Source organism: Schistocerca gregaria, chromosome 7 (assembly GCF_023897955.1).
Source record: "Schistocerca gregaria isolate iqSchGreg1 chromosome 7, iqSchGreg1.2, whole genome shotgun sequence".
NCBI classification, from domain to species: Eukaryota; Metazoa; Arthropoda; class Insecta; order Orthoptera; family Acrididae; genus Schistocerca; species Schistocerca gregaria.
This window is the reverse complement of record NC_064926.1, coordinates 11,981,821-11,999,802: the sequence shown is the minus strand read 5'-3', so window position 1 is coordinate 11,999,802 and position 17,982 is coordinate 11,981,821.

Genomic DNA, 17,982 nt, shown 5'->3' with positions numbered 1-17,982 from the left:
GGCATGGTGACTGCTGTATTCAATCCCGATGCAAATTCAGTGATTCATCAACAGTCTGATACTCAACAGATTACAGAATGCCTCCAGATGTGCATCGGAAACTACTACTGGTCTTTCAGGGAACGATCAAAGCGTAGACTGTTTGAGACATTACTCCCATGGAGGAAAGTGCGCATGGTGACTGTTGTAGTCAATCCCGATGCAATTTCTGTGTTTCATCAACACGCTGATAGTCCACAGATTACAGAATGTCACGATATGTGCATCGGAAACTACATCTGGTCTTCCCGGTACCGATCAAAGCGTAGACTGTTTGAGACATTACTCACATGGAGAAAAGTGAGCATGCTGACTGTTGTATTCAATCCCGATGCAATTACAGTGTTTCATCAACACTATGATGGTCCACAGATTACAGAATGCCACCAGATGTGCATCGGAAACTACTACTGGTCTCTCAGGGAACGATCAAATCGTAGACTGTTTGACACATTACTCCCGTGGAGGAAAGGGCGCATGATGACTGTTGTATTCAATCCCGATGCAATTTCTGTTTTTCATCAACACTCTGATAGTCCACAGATTACAGAATGCCTCCAGATGTGCATCGGAAGTTACTACTGGTCTTCTAGGGAACGATCAAAGCGTAGACTGTTTGAGACATTACTTATGTGGAGGAAAGTGCGCATGGTGACAGTTGTATTCAATCCCGATGCAATTTCTGTGTTTCATCAACACTCTAATAGTCCACAGATTACAGAGTGCCTTCAGATGTGCATCTTAAACTACTACTGGTCTTCCAGGAACGATCAAATCGTAGACTGTTTGGGACATTACTCCCATGGAGGAAAGTGCGCATGGTGACTGTTGTATTCAATCCCGATGCAATTTCTGTGTTTCATCAACACTCTGATACTCCACAGATTACAGAATGCCTCCAAATGTGCATCGGAAACTACGACTGGTCTTGCAGGGAACGATCAAAACGTAGACTGATTGAGACGTATCTCCCATGGAGGAAAGTGCGCATGGTGACTGTTGAATTCAATCCCGATGCAATTACTGTGTTTCATCAACACTCTGATAGTCCACAGATTACAGAATGCCACGAGATGTGCATCGAAAATTACTACTGGTCTTCCCGAGAACAATCAAAGCGTATACTGTTTCAGACATTACTCCCATGGAGGAAAGTGCGCATGGTGACTATTGTATTCTATCCCGATGCAATTTCTGTGTTTCATCAACACTCTGATAGTCCACAGATTACAGAATGCATCCAGATGTGCATCGCAAACTACTACTGGTCTTCCAGGGAACGATCAAAGCGTAGACTGATTGAGACGTACCGCCCATGGAGGAAAGTGCGCATGGTGACTGTTGTATTTAATCCCGATGCAATTTCTGTGTTTCATCAACACTCTGATAGTCCACAGATTACAGAATGATTTCAGATGTGCATCGGAAACTACTACTGGTCTTTCCGGGAACGATCAAAGCGTAGACTGTTTCAGACATTACTCCCATGGAGGAAAGTGCGGATGGTGACTGTTGTATTCAATCCCGATGCAATATCTGAGTTTCATCAACACTCTGATACTCCACAGATTACAGAATGCCTCCAAATGTGCATCGGAAACTACTACTGGTCTTCCAGGGAACGATCAAAGCTTAAACTCTTTGAGACATTACTCCCATGGAGGAAGTGCGCATGGTGACTGTTGAATTGAATCCCGATGCTTTTCCTGTGTTTCATCAACACTCTGATAGTCCACAGATTACAGAATGCCACGAGATGTGCATCGGAAACTACTACTGGTCTTCCCGGGAACAATCAAAGCGTATACTGTTTCAGACATTACTCCCATGGAGGAAAGTGCGCATGGTGACTGTTGTATTCAATCCCGATGCAATTTCTGTGATTCATCAACACTCTGATAGTCGGCCGATTACAGAATGCCACCAGATGTGCATCGGAAACTACTACTGATCTTCTAGGGAACGATCAAAGCGTGGACTGATTGAGACGTACCTCCCATGGAGGAAAGTGCGCATGGTGACTGTTGTATCCAATCCCGATGCAATTTCTGTGATTCATCAACACTCTGATAGTCGGCCGATTACAGAATGCCACCAGATGTGCATCGGAAACTACTACTGGCCTTCCAGGGAACGATCAAAGCGTAGACTGTTAGAGACATTACTTCCATGGAGCAAAGTGCGCATGGTAACTGTTGTATTCAATCCCGATGCAATTTCTGTGTTTCATCAACACTCTGATAGTCTACAGATTACAGAATGCCACCAGATGTGCATCGGAAACTACTACTGGTCTTCCAGGGAACGATCAAAGCGTAGGCTGTTTGAGACATTACTCCCATGGAGGAATGTGCTCATGGTGACTGTTGTATTCATTCCCAAGGCAATTTCTGTGTTTCATCAACACTCTGATAGTCCACATATTACAGAATGCCTCCAGATGTTCATCGGAAACTACTACTGGTCTTCCAGGGAACGATCAAAGCGCAGACTGTTTGAGACATTACTACCGTGGAGGAAAGTGCGCATGGTGACTGTTGTATTCAATCCCTATGCAATTTCTGTGTTTCATCGACACTCTGATAGTCCACAAATAACAGAATGACTCCAGATGTTCATCGGAAACTACAACCGGTCTTCCAGGGAACGATCAAAGCGTAGACTGTTTGAGACATTACTTTTATGTAGGAATGTGCTCATGGTGACAGTTGTATTCGATCCCGATGCAATTTCTGTGTTTCATCAACACTCTGATAGTCCACAGATTACAGAATGCCTCCAGATGTGCATCGGAAACTACTATTGGTCTTCCAGTGAACGATCAAAGTATAGACTGTTTGAAACATACCTCCCAATGCGGAAAGTGCGCATGGTGACTGTTGTATTCAATCCCGTTGCAAATTCTGTGTTTCATCAACACTCTGATAGTCCACAGATTACAGAATGCCACCAGATGTGCATCGGAAAGTACTACTGGTCTTCCAGGGAACGATCAAATCGTAAACTCCTTGGGACATTACTCCCATGGAGGAAAGTGAGCGTGGTGACTGTTGTATTCAATCACGATTCATTTTCTGTGTTTCACCAACACTCTGATAGACCACAGATTACAGAATGCCACGAGATGTGCACCGGAAACTACTACTGGTCTCCCAGGGAACGATTAAAGCGTAGACTGTCTCAGACATTACTCCCATGGAGTAAAGTGCGGATGGTGACTGTTGTATTCAATCCAGATGCAATTTCTGTGTTTCATCAACACTCTGATAGTCCACAGATTACAGAATGTCACCAGATGTGCATCGGAAACTACTACTGGTCTTCCAGGGAACGATCAAAGCGTAGACTGTTTGAGACATACCTCCCGTGGAGCAAAGTGCGCATGGTGACAGTTGTAATCAATCCCGATGCTATTTCTGTGTTTCATCAACACTCTGATAGTCCACAGATTTCAGAATGCCTCCAGATGTGCATCGGAAACTACTACTGGTCTTCCAGAGAACGATCAAAGCGTAGACAGTTTGGGATATTTCTCCCATGGAGGAAAGTGCGCATGGTGACTGTTGTATTCATTCCCGATGCAATTTCTGTGTCTCATCAACACTCTGATAGTCCACAGATTACAGAATGCCTCCAGATGTTAATCGGAAACTACTACTGGTCTTCCAGGGAACGATCAAATCGTAGACTGTTTGAGACATTACTCCCATGGAGGAAAGTGCGCATGGTGACTGTTGTATTCAATCCGGATGCAATTTCTGTGTTTCATCATCACTCTGATAGTCGACAGACTACGGAAAGCCTCCAGATGTGCATCGTATACTACTACTGGTCTTTCAGGGAACGATCAAAGCGTAGACTGTTTGAGACTTTAATCGCATGGAGGTAAGTGGCATGGTGACTGCTGTATTCAATCCCGATGCAAATTCAGTGATTCATCAACAGTCTGATACTCAACAGATTACAGAATGCTTCCAGATGTGCATCGGAAACTACTACTGGTCTTTCAGGGAACGATCAAAGCGTAGACTGTTTGAGACATTACTCCCATGGAGGAAAGTGCGCATGGTGACTGTTGTAGTCAATCCCGATGCAATTTCTGTGTTTCATCAACACGCTGATAGTCCACAGATTACAGAATGTCACGATATGTGCATCGGAAACTACTTCTGGTCTTCCCGGTACCGATCAAAGCGTAGACTGTTTGAGACATTACTCACATGGAGAAAAGTGAGCATGCTGACTGTTGTATTCAATCCCGATGCAATTACAGTGTTTCATCAACACTCTGATAGTCTACAGATTACAGAATGCCACCAGATGTGCATCGGAAACTACTACTGGTCTTCCAGGGAACGATCAAAGCGTAGGCTGTTTGAGACATTACTCCCATGGAGGAATGTGCTCATGGTGACTGTTGTATTCATTCCCAAGGCAATTTCTGTGTTTCATCAACACTCTGATAGTCCACATATTACAGAATGCCTCCAGATGTTCATCGGAAACTACTACTGGTCTTCCAGGGAACGATCAAAGCGCAGACTGTTTGAGACATTACTACCGTGGAGGAAAGTACGCATGGTGACTGTTGTATTCAATCCCTATGCAATTTCTGTGTTTCATCAACACTCTGATAGTCCACAAATAACAGAATGACTCCAGATGTTCATCGGAAACTACAACCGGTCTTCCAGGGAACGATCAAAGCGTAGACTGTTTGAGACATTACTTTTATGTAGGAATGTGCTCATGGTGACAGTTGTATTCGATCCCGATGCAATTTCTGTGTTTCATCAACACTCTGATAGTCCACAGATTACAGAATGCCTCCAGATGTGCATCGGAAACTACTATTGGTCTTCCAGTGAACGATCAAAGTATAGACTGTTTGAAACATACCTCCCAATGCGGAAAGTGCGCATGGTGACTGTTGTATTCAATCCCGTTGCAAATTCTGTGTTTCATCAACACTCTGATAGTCCACAGATTACAGAATGCCACCAGATGTGCATCGGAAAGTACTACTGGTCTTCCAGGGAACGATCAAATCGTAAACTCCTTGGGACATTACTCCCATGGAGGAAAGTGAGCGTGGTGACTGTTGTATTCAATCACGATTCATTTTCTGTGTTTCACCAACACTCTGATAGACCACAGATTACAGAATGCCACGAGATGTGCACCGGAAACTACTACTGGTCTCCCAGGGAACGATTAAAGCGTAGACAGTCTCAGACATTACTCCCATGGAGTAAAGTGCGGATGGTGACTGTTGTATTCAATCCAGATGCAATTTCTGTGTTTCATCAACACTCTGATAGTCCACAGATTACAGAATGTCACCAGATGTGCATCGGAAACTACTACTGGTCTTCCAGGGAACGATCAAAGCGTAGACTGTTTGAGACATACCTCCCGTGGAGCAAAGTGCGCATGGTGACAGTTGTAATCAATCCCGATGCTATTTCTGTGTTTCATCAACACTCTGATAGTCCACAGATTTCAGAATGCCTCCAGATGTGCATCGGAAACTACTACTGGTCTTCCAGAGAACGATCAAAGCGTAGACAGTTTGGGATATTTCTCCCATGGAGGAAAGTGCGCATGGTGACTGTTGTATTCATTCCCGATGCAATTTCTGTGTCTCATCAACACTCTGATAGTCCACAGATTACAGAATGCCTCCAGATGTTAATCGGAAACTACTACTGGTCTTCCAGGGAACGATCAAATCGTAGACTGTTTGAGACATTACTCCCATGGAGGAAAGTGCGCATGGTGACTGTTGTATTCAATCCGGATGCAATTTCTGTGTTTCATCATCACTCTGATAGTCGACAGACTACGGAAAGCCTCCAGATGTGCATCGTATACTACTACTGGTCTTTCAGGGAACGATCAAAGCGTAGACTGTTTGAGACTTTAATCGCATGGAGGTAAGTGGCATGGTGACTGCTGTATTCAATCCCGATGCAAATTCAGTGATTCATCAACAGTCTGATACTCAACAGATTACAGAATGCCTCCAGATGTGCATCGGAAACTACTACTGGTCTTTCAGGGAACGATCAAAGCGTAGACTGTTTGAGACATTACTCCCATGGAGGAAAGTGCGCATGGTGACTGTTGTAGTCAATCCCGATGCAATTTCTGTGTTTCATCAACACGCTGATAGTCCACAGATTACAGAATGTCACGATATGTGCATCGGAAACTACTTCTGGTCTTCCCGGTACCGATCAAAGCGTAGACTGTTTGAGACATTACTCACATGGAGAAAAGTGAGCATGCTGACTGTTGTATTCAATCCCGATGCAATTACAGTGTTTCATCAACACTATGATGGTCCACAGATTACAGAATGCCACCAGATGTGCATCGGAAACTACTACTGGTCTCTCAGGGAACGATCAAAGCGTAGACTGTTTGAGACATTACTTATGTGGAGGAAAGTGCGCATGGTGACAGTTGTATTCAATCCCGATGCAATTTCTGTGTTTCATCAACACTCTAATAGTCCACAGATTACAGAGTGCCTTCAGATGTGCATCTTAAACTACTACTGGTCTTCCAGGAACGATCAAATCGTAGACTGTTTGGGACATTACTCCCATGGAGGAAAGTGCGCATGGTGACTGTTGTATTCAATCCCGATGCAATTTCTGTGTTTCATCAACACTCTGATACTCCACAGATTACAGAATGCCTCCAAATGTGCATCGGAAACTACGACTGGTCTTGCAGGGAACGATCAAAACGTAGACTGATTGAGACGTATCTCCCATGGAGGAAGGTGCGCATGGTGACTGTTGAATTCAATCCCGATGCAATTACTGTGTTTCATCAACACTCTGATAGTCCACAGATTACAGAATGCCACGAGATGAGCATCGAAAATTACTACTGGTCTTCCCGAGAACAATCAAAGCGTATACTGTTTCAGACATTACTCCCATGGAGGAAAGTGCGCATGGTGACTATTGTATTCTATCCCGATGCAATTTCTGTGTTTCATCAACACTCTGATAGTCCACAGACTACAGAATGCATCCAGATGTGCATCGCAAACTACTACTGGTCTTCCAGGGAACGATCAAAGCGTAGACTGATTGAGACGTACCGCCCATGGAGGAAAGTGCGCATGGTGACTGTTGTATTCAATCCCGATGCAATTACTGTGTTTCATCAACACTCTGATAGTCCACAGTTTACAGAATGCCACTAGATGTGCATCGGAAACTACTACTGGTCTTCCAGGGAACAAACAAAGCGTAGACTGCTTGAAAATTACTCCCTTGGAGGAAAGTGCGCATGGTGACTGTTGTACTCAATCGGAAACTACTACTGGTCTTCCAGGGAACGATCAAAGCGTACACTGTTTGAGACATTACTCCCATGGAGGAAAGTGCGCATGGTGACTGTTGTATTTAATCCCGATGCAATTTCTGTGTTTCATCAACACTCTGATAGTCCACAGATTACAGAATGATTTCAGATGTGCATCGAAAACTACTACTGGTCTTTCCGGGAACGATCAAAGCGTAGACTGTTTCAGACATTACTCCCATGGAGGAAAGTGCGGATGGTGACTGTTGTATTCAATCCCGATGCAATATCTGAGTTTCATCAACACTCTGATACTCCACAGATTACAGAATGCCTCCAAATGTGCATCGGAAACTACTACTGGTCTTCCAGGGAACGATCAAAGCTTAAACTCTTTGAGACATTACTCCCATGGAGGAAGTGCGCATGGTGACTGTTGAATTGAATCCCGATGCTTTTCCTGTGTTTCATCAACACTCTGATAGTCCACAGATTACAGAATGCCACGAGATGTGCATCGGAAACTACTACTGGTCTTCCCGGGAACAATCAAAGCGTATACTGTTTCAGACATTAGTCCCATGGAGGAAAGTGCGCATGGTGACTGTTGTATTCAATCCCGATGCAATTTCTGTGTTTCATCAACACTCTGATAGTCCACAGATTACAGAATGCCAGCAGATGTGCATCGGAAACTACTACTGGTCTTCTAGGGAACGATCAAAGCGTGGACTGACTGAGACGTACCTCCCATGGAGGAAAGTGCGCATGGTGACTGTTGTATCCAATCCCGATGCAATTTCTGTGATTCATCAACACTCTGATAATCGGCCGATTACAGAATGCCACCAGATGTGCATCGGGAACTACTACTGGCCTTCCAGGGAACGATCAAAGCGTAGACTGTTAGAGACATTACTCCCATGGAACAAAGTGCGCATGGTAACTGTTGTATTCAATCCCGATGCAATTTCTGTGTTTCATCAACACTCTGATAGTCTACAGATTACAGAATGCCACCAGATGTGCATCGGAAACTACTACTGGTCTTCCAGGGAATGATCAAAGCGTAGACTGTTTGAGACATTACTCCCATGGAGGAATGTGCTCATGGTGACTGTTGTATTCAATCCCAAGGCAATTTCTGTGTTTCATCAACACTCTGATAGTCCACATATTACGGAATGCCTCCAGATGTTCATCGGAAACTATGACTGGTCTTCCAGGGAACGATCAAAGCGCAGACTGTTTGAGACATTACTACCGTGGAGGAAAGTGCGCATGGTGACTGTTGTATTCAATGCCGATGCAATTTCTGTGTTTCATCAAAACTCTGATAGTCCACAAATAACAGAATGACTCCAGATGTTCATCGGAAACTACAACCGGTCTTCCAGGGAACGATCAAAGCGTAGACTGTTTGAGCCATTACTTTTATGTAGGAATGTGCTCATGGTGACAGTTGTATTCCATCCCGATGCAATTTCTGTGTTTAATCAACACTCTGATAGTCCACAGATTACAGAATGCCTCCAGATGTGCATCGGAAACTACTATTGGTCTTCCAGTGAACGATCAAAGCGTAGACTGTTTGAAACATACCTCCCAATGAGGAAAGTGCGCATGGTGACTGTTGTATTCAATCCCGTTGCAAATTCTGTGTTTCATCAACACTCTGATAGTCCACAGATTACAGAATGCCACCAGATGTGCATCGGAAAGTACTACTGGTTTTCCAGGGAGCGATCAAATCCTAAACTGTTTGAGACATTACTCCCATGGAGGAAAGGGCGGATGGTGACTGTTGTATTCAATCCACAGATTACAGAATGCCTCCAGATGTGCATCGGAAACTACTACTGGTCATCCAGGGAACGATCAAAGCGTAGACTGTTTGAGACACTACTCCCATGGATGAAAGTGCGCATGGTGACTGTTGTATTCAATCCCGATGCAATTTCAGTGTTTCCACAACACTCTGATAGTCCACAGATTACAGAATGCCTCCAGATGTGCATAGGAAACTACTACTGGTCTTCCAGGGAACGATCAAAGCGTAGACTGTTTGAGACATTACTCCCATGGAGGAAAGTCCGCATGGTGACTGTTGTATTCAATCCCGATGCAATTACTGTGTTTCAACAACACTCTGATGGTAAACAGATTACAGAATGCCTCCAGATGTGCATCGGAAACTACTACTGGTCTTCCTGGGAACGATCAAAGCGTAGACTGTTTGAGACATTACGCCCATGGAGAAAAGTGCTCATGGTGACTGTTGTATTCAATCCCATTGCAATATCTGTGTTTCATTAGCACTCGGATAGTCCACAGATTAAAGTACGCCTCCAGATGTGCATCGGAAACTATTACTGCTCTTGAGGGAACGATCAAAGCGAAGACAGTTTGAGACATTACTCCAATGGAGAAATGTACGCATGGTGCCTGTTGTATTCAATCCCGATGCTATTTCTGTGTTTCATCAACACTTTGAAGGTCGACAGATTTCAGAATGCCTCCAGATGTGCATCGGAAACTACTACTGGTCTTCCAGGGAACGATCAAAGCGTAGACTGTTTCAGACATTACTACCATGGAGGAAAGTGGTCATGGTGACTGTTTTATTCAATCCCGATGCAATTTCAGTGTTTCAACAACACTCTGATAGTCCACAGATTACAGAATGCCTCCAGATGTGCATCGGAAACTACTACTGGTCTTGAGGGAACGATTAAAGCGATGACATTTACAGACATTACTCCAATGGAGAAATGTACGCATGGTGCCTGTTGTATTCAATCCCGATGCAATTTCTGTGTTTCATCAACACTTTGAAGGCCCACAGATTACAGAATGCTTCCAGATGTTCATCGGAAACTACTACTGGTCTTTCAGGGAACTATCAAAGCGTAGACTGTTTGAGACATTACTCCCATGGAAGAAAATGCGCATGGTGACTGTTGTATTCAATCCCGATGCAATTTCAGTGTTTCAACAACGCTCCGATAGTCCACAGATTACAGAATGCCTCCAAATGTGCATCGGAAACTACTACTGGTTCCCCAGGGGACGATTAAAGCGTAGACTGTTTGAGACATTACTCCCATGGAGGAAAGTGGTCATGGTGACTGTTGTATTCAATCCCGACGCAATTACTGTGTTTCATTAGCACTCGGATAGTCCACAGATTACAGAATGCCTCCAGATGTGCATCGGAAACTACTACTGGTCTTGAGGGAACGATCAAATCGATGACAGTTTGAGACATTACTCCAATGGAGGAAAGTGCGGATGGTGACTGTTGTATTCAATCCCGATGCAATTTCAGTGTTTCGTTAGCACTCGGATAGTCCACAGATTACAGAATGCCTCCAGATGTGCATCGGAAACTACTACTGCTCTTCCAGGGAACGATCAAAGCGTAGCCTGTTTGAGACATTACTCCCATGGAGGAAAGTGCGCATGGTGACTGTTGTATTCAATCCCGATGCAATTTCAGTGCTTCAACAACACTCTGATAGTACCACAGATTACAGAATGCCTCCAGATGTGCATTGGAAACTACTACTGCTCTTCCAGTGAACGATCAAAGCGTAGACTCTTTGAGACATTACTCAAATGGAGGAATGTGCGCATGTCGACTGTTGTATTCAATCCCGATGCAATTTCTGTGTTTCAACAACATTCTGATAGTCCACAGATTACAGAATGCCTCCAGATGTGCATCGGAAACTACTTCTGGTCATCCAGGGAACGATCAAAGCGTAGACTGTTTGAGACACAATTCCCATGGATGAAAGTGCGCATGGTGACTGTTGTATTCAATCCCGATGCGATTTCAGAGTTTCCACAACACTCTGATAGTCCACAGATTACAGAATGCCTCCCGATGTGCATCGGAAACTACTACTGGTCTTCCAGGGAACGATCAAAGCGTAGACTGTTTGAGACTTTACTCCCATAGAGGAAAGTCCGCTCTGGTGACTGTTGTATTCAATCCCGATGCAATTTCTGTGTTTCAACAACACTCTGATAGTAAACAGATTACAGAATGCCTCCAGATGTGCTACGGAAACTACTACTGGTATTCCAGGGAAAGATCAATGCGTAGACTGTTTCAGACATTACTCCCATGGAGGAAAGTGCGCATCGTAACTGTTGTATTCAATCCCGATGCAATTCCTGTGTTTCATCAACACTCTGATAGTCCACAGAATACAGAATGCCTCCAAATGTGCATCGGAAACTACTACTGGTCTTGAGGTAACGATCAAAGCGATGACAGTTTGAGACATTACTACAATGTAGAAATGTATGCATGGTGCCTGTTGTATTCAATCCCGTTGCAATTTCTGTGTTTCATCAACACTTTGAAGGTCCACAGATTACAGAATGCCTCCAGATGTGCATCGGAAACTACTACTTGTCTTCCAGGGAACGATCAAAGCGTAGACTGTTTGAGACATTACTCCCATGGAGGAAAGTACGCATGGTGACTGTTGTCTTCAATCCCGATGCAATTTCAGTGTATCAAAAACACTCTGATAGTCCACAGATTACAGAATGCCTCCAGATGTGCATCGGAAACTACTACTGGTCTTCCAGGGAGCGATCAAATCCTAAACTGTTTGAGACATTACTCCCATGGATGAAAGTGCGCATGGTGACTGTTGTATTCAATCCCGATGCAATTTGTGTGTTTCAACAACACTCTGATAGTCCACAGATTACAGAATGCCTACAGATGTGCATCGGAATCTACTACTGGTCTTCCAGGGAACGATCAAAGTGTAGACTGTTTGAGACATTACTCCCATGAAGAAAGTCCGCATGGTGATTGTTGTATTCAATACCGATGCAATTTCTGTGTTTCAACAACACTCTGATAGTCCACAGATTGCAAAATGCCTCCAGATTTGCATCGGAAGCTACTACTGGTCTTCCAGGGAACGATCTGAGCGTGGACTGTTTGAGACATTACTCCTATGGAGGAATGTGCGCATGGTGACTGTTGTATACAATCCCGATGCAATTTCTGTGTTACAACAACACTCTGATTGTAAAGAGATTACTGAATGGCTCCAGATGTGCATCGGAAACTACTACTGGTCTTCCAGGGAACGATCAAAGTGTAGACTGTTTGAGACATTACCCCCATGGAGAAAAGTGGTCATGGTGACTGTTGTATTCAATCCCGATGCAATTTCTTTGTTTCATTAGAACTCGAATAGTCCACAGATTAAAGAATGCCTCCAGAAGTGCATCGAAAACTACTACTGGTCTTGAGGGAACGATCAAAGCGATGACAGTTTGAGACATTACTCCAATGGAGAATTGTACGCATGGTGCCTGTTGTATTCAATCCCGATGCAATTTCTGTGTTTCATCAACACTTTGAAGGTCCACAGATTACAGAATGCCTCCAGATGTGCATCGGAAACTACTACTTGTCTTCCAGGGAACGACCAAGCGTAGACTGTTTCAGACGTTACTCCCATGGAGGAAAGTGTGGATGGTGACTGTTGTATTCAATCCCGATGCTATTTCTGTGTTTCATCAACACTCTGATAGTCCACAGATTACAGATTGTCTCCAGATGTGCATCGGAAACTACTACTGGTCTTCCAGGGAACGATCAAAGCGTAGACTGTTTGAGACATTAATCCCATGGAGAAAAGTGCACATGGTGACTGTTGTATTCAATCCCGATGCAATATCTGTGTTTCATTAGCACTCGGATAGTCCACAGATTTAAGTACGCCTCCAGATGTGCATCGGAAACTATTACTGGTCTTGACGGAACGATCAAAGCGATGACAGTTTGAGACATTACTCCAATGGAGAAATGTACGCATGGTGCCTGTTGTATTCAATCCCGATGAAATTTCTGTGTTTCATCAACACTTTGAAGGTCCACAGATTACAGAATGCCTCCAGATGTGCATCGGAAACTACTACTAGTCTTCCAGGGAACGACCAAGCGTAGACTGTTTCAGTCGGTACTCCCATGGAGGAAAGTGCGGATGGTGACTGTTGTATTCAATCCCGATGCAATTTCTGTGTTTCAACAACATTCTGATAGTCCACAGATTACAGAATGCCTCCAGATGTGCATCGGAAACTGCTAATGGTCTTCCAGCGACCGATCAAATCCTAAACTGTTTGAGACATTACTCCCATAGAAAAAAGTGTGCATGGTGACTGTTGTATTCAATCCCGATGCAATTTCTGTTTTTCATCAACACTCTGATAGTCCACAGATTACAGAATGCCTCCAATTGTGCATCGGAAACTACTACTTGTCTTCCACTGAACGAATAATGCGTAGACTGTTTGAGACATTACTCCCATGGATGAAAGTGCGCATGGTGACTGTTGTATTCAATCCAGATGCAATTTCAATGATTCAACAACACTCTGATAGTCCACAGATTTCAGAATGCCTCCCGATGTGCTTCGGAAACTACTTCTGGTCTTCCAGGGAACGATCAAATCGTAGACTGTTTGAGACTTTACTCCCATAGAGGAAAGTCCGCATGGTGACTGTTGTATTCAATCCCGATGCATTTTCTGTGTTTCAACAACACTCTGATAATAAACAGATTACAGAATGCCTCCAGATGTGCATCGGAAACTACTACTGGTCTTCCAGGGAGCGACCAAAGCGTCGACTGTTTGAGACATTGCTCCCATGGAGGAAAGTGCGCATGGTGACTGTTGTATTCAAACCCGGAGCAATTTCTGTGTTTCATCAACACTTTGAAGGTCCACAGATTACAGAATGCCTCCAGATGTTCATCGGAAACTACTACTGGTCTTCCAGGGAACGATCAAAGCGTTGACTGTTTGAGACATTACTCCTATGGAGGAAAGTGCGCATGGTGACTGTTGTGTTCAATCCGGATGCAATTTCAGTGTTTCAACAACACTCTGATAGTCCACAGATTACAGAATTCGTCCAGATGTGCATCGGAAACTACTACTGGTCTCCAGGGAACGATCAAAGCGTAGACTGTTTGAGACACTACTCCCATGGAGGAAAGTCGGCATGGTGACTGTTGTATTCAATCCCGATGCAATTACTGTGTTTCAACAACACTCTGATAGTAAACAGATTACAGAATGCCTCCAGATGTGCATCGGAAACTACTACTGCTCTTCCAGGGAACGATCAAAGCGTAGCCTGTTTGAGACATTACTCCCATGGAGGAAAGTGCGCATGGTGACTGTTGTATTCCATCCCGATGCAATTTCAGTGCTTCAACAACACTCTGATAGTACCACAGATAACAGAATGCCACCAGATGTGCATCGGAAGCTACAACTGCTCTTCCAGGGAACGATCAAAGCGTAGACTCTTTGAGACATTACTCCCATGGAGGAAAGTGCGCATGTCGACTGTTGTATTCAATCCCAATGCAATTTCTGTGTTTCAACAACATTCTGATAGTCCACAGATTACAGGATGCCTCCAGATGTGCATCGGAAAGTACTACTGGTCTTCCAGGGAGCGATGAAATTCTAAAGTGTTTGAGACATTACTCCCATGGAGGAAAGTGCGCATGGTGACTGTTGTATTCAATCCTCAGATAACAGAATGCCTCCAGATGTGCATCGGAAACTACCTCTGGTCATCCAGGGAACGATCAAAGCGTAGACGGTTTGAGACACTACTCCCATGGATGAAAGTGCGCATGGTGACTGTTGTATTCAATCCCGATGCGATTTCAGTGTTTCCACAACACTCTGATAGTCCACAGATTACAGAATGCCTCCCGATGAGCATCGGAAACTACTACTGGTCTTGAGGGAACGATCAAAGCGATGACAGTTTGAGACATTACTCCAATGGAGAAATGTACGCATGGTGCCTGTTGTATTCAATCCCGTTGCAATTTCTGTGTTTCATCAACACTTTGAAGGTCCACAGATTACAGAATGCCTCCAGATGTGCATCGGAAACTACTACTTGTCTTCCAGGGAACGATCAAAGCGTAGACTGTTTGAGACATTACTCCCATGGAGGAAAGTGCGCAAGGTGACTGTTGTATTCAATCCCGATGCAATTTCTTTTTTTCATTAAAACTCGGATAGTCCACAGATTAAAGAATGCCTCCAGATGTGCATCGAAAACTACTACTGGTCTTGAGGGAAAGACCAAAGCGATGACAGTTTGAGACATTACTCCAATGGAGAATTGTACGCATGGTGCCTGTTGTATTCAATCCCGATGCAATTTCTGTGTTTCATCAACACTTTAAAGGTCCACAGATTACAGAATGCCTTTAGATGTGCATCGGAAACTACTACTTGTCTTCCAGGGAACGACCAAGCGTAGACTGTTTCAGACGTTACTCCCATGGAGGAAAGTGTGGATGGTGACTGTTGTATTCAATCCCGATGCTATTTCTGTGTTTCATCAACACTCTGATAGTCCACAGATTACAGATTGTCTCCAGATGTGCATCGGAAACTACTACTGGTCTTCCAGGGAACGATCAAAGCGTAGACTGTTTGAGACATTACTCCCATGGAGAAAAGTGGTCATGGTGACTGTTGTACTCAATCCCGATGCAATTTCTTTGTTTCATTAGAACTCGGATAGTCCACAGATTAAAGAATGCCTCCAGATGTGCATCGGAAACTACTACTGGTCTTGAGGGAACGATCAAAGCGATGACAGTTTGAGACATTACTCCAATGGAGAATTGTACGCATGGTGCCTGTTGTATTCAATCCCGATGCAATTTCTGTGTTTCATCAACACTTTGAAGGTCCACAGATTACAGAATGCCTCCAGATGTGCATCGGAAACTACTACTGGCCTTCCTGGGAACGATCAAAGCGTAGCCTGTTTGAGACATTACTCCCATGGAGGAAAGTGCGCATGGTGACTGTTGTACTCAATCCCGATGCAATTTCAGTGCTTCAACAACACTCTGATAGTACCACAGATTACAGAATGCCTCCAGATGTGCATCGGAAACGACTAATGCTCTTCCAGTGAACGATCAAAGCGTAGACTGTTTGAGACTTTACTCCCATAGAGGAAAGTCCGCATGGTGACTGTTGTATTCAATCCCGATGCAATTTCTGTGTTTCAACAACACTCTGATAGTAAACAGATTACAGAATGCCTCCAGATGTGCATCGGAAACTACTACTGGTATTCCAGGGTACGATCAATGCGTAGACTGTTTCAGACATTACTCCCATGGAGGAAAGTGCGCATCGTAACTGTTGTATTCAATCCCGATGCAATTTCTGTGTTTCATCAACACTCTGATAGTCCACAGAATACAGAATGCCTCCAAATGTGCATCGGAAACTACTACTGGTCTTGAGGGAACGATCAAAGCGATGACAGTTTGAGACATTACTCCAATGGAGAAATGTACGCATGGTGCCTGATGTATTCAATCCCGTTGCAGTTTCTGTGTTTCATCAACACTTTGAAGGTCCACAGATTACAGAATGCCTCCAGATGTGCATCGGAAATTACTACTTGTCTTCCAGGGAACGATCAAAACGTAGACTGTTGTAGACATTACTCCCATGGAGGAAAGTGCGCATGGTGACTGTTGTATTCAATCCCGATGCAATTTCAGTGCTTCAAAAACACTCTGATAGTCCACAGATTACAAAATGCCTCCAGATGTGCATCGGAAACTACTACTGGTCTTCCAGGGAGCGATCAAATCCTAAACTGTTTGAGACATTACTCCCATGGATGAAAGTGCGCATGGTGACTGTTGTATTCAATCCCGATGCAATTTGTGTGCTTCATCAACACTCAGATAGTCCACAGATTACAGAATGCATCCAGATGTGCATCGGAAACTACTACTGGTCTTCCAGGGAACGATAAAAGCGTAGACTGTTTGAGACATTACTCCCATGGATGAAAGTTCGCATGGTGACTGTTGTATTCAGTCCCGATGCAATTTCAGTGTTTCAACAACACTCTGATAGTCCACAGATTACAGAATGCCTCCAGATGTGCATCGGAATCTACTACTGGTCTCCCAGGGAACGATCAAAGTGTAGACTGTTTGAGACATTACTCCCATGGAGAAAGTCCGCATGGTGATTGTTGTATTCAATACCGATGCAATTTCTGTGTATCAACAACACCCTGATAGTAAACAGATTACAGAATGCCTCCAGATGTGCATCGGAACCTACTACTGGTCTTCCAGGGAACGATCAAAGCGTAGACTGTTTGAACATTACTCCCATGGAGGAAAGTGCGGATGGTGACTGTTGTATTCAATCCCGATGCAATTTCTGTGTTTCAACAACACTCTGATAGTCCACAGATTGCAAAATGCCTCCAGATTAGCATCAGAAGCTACTACTGGTCTTCCAGGGAACGATCTGAGCGTGGACTGTTTGAGACATTACTCCTATGGAGGAAAGTCCGCATGGTGACTGTTGTATACATTCCCGATGCAATTTCTGTGTTTCAACAACACTCTGATAGTAAAGAGATTACAGAATGCCTCAACATGTGCATCGGAAACTACTACTTGTCTTCCAGGGAACGATCAAAGCGTAGACTGTTTGAGACATTACTCCCATGGAGAAAAGTGGTCATGGTGACTGTTGTATTCAATC